This window comes from Penaeus monodon, chromosome 15 (genome assembly GCF_015228065.2).
Source record: "Penaeus monodon isolate SGIC_2016 chromosome 15, NSTDA_Pmon_1, whole genome shotgun sequence".
Lineage (NCBI taxonomy): Eukaryota > Metazoa > Arthropoda > Malacostraca > Decapoda > Penaeidae > Penaeus > Penaeus monodon.
Genome location: NC_051400.1, coordinates 2,336,464 through 2,336,733, shown reverse-complemented (window position 1 = coordinate 2,336,733; position 270 = coordinate 2,336,464).

Here is a 270-nt window from a genome sequence, read left to right as displayed (position 1 = left end):
AACCCCTACAGACAGAGAAATCTTCCCCCTTACGTCTTTATCCTTCCTTATTAACTCCTTAGTTGGATAATTGTGGGGTTAATGCAATATTAACCGCAGATTCACCCAGGGTCAGCCATAAAAAAAAAAAACACCTACTACCCCACTCCCGCCGCCGGTAAAAAGGAAATAATAAAAAAAAGGAAAAAATTAAAAAGAAAATTAACGTTACCTTGTCCATTTCATTAGATAAGAATTTAATGGATTTTTTCCCCTTCTATCTACCCCCTT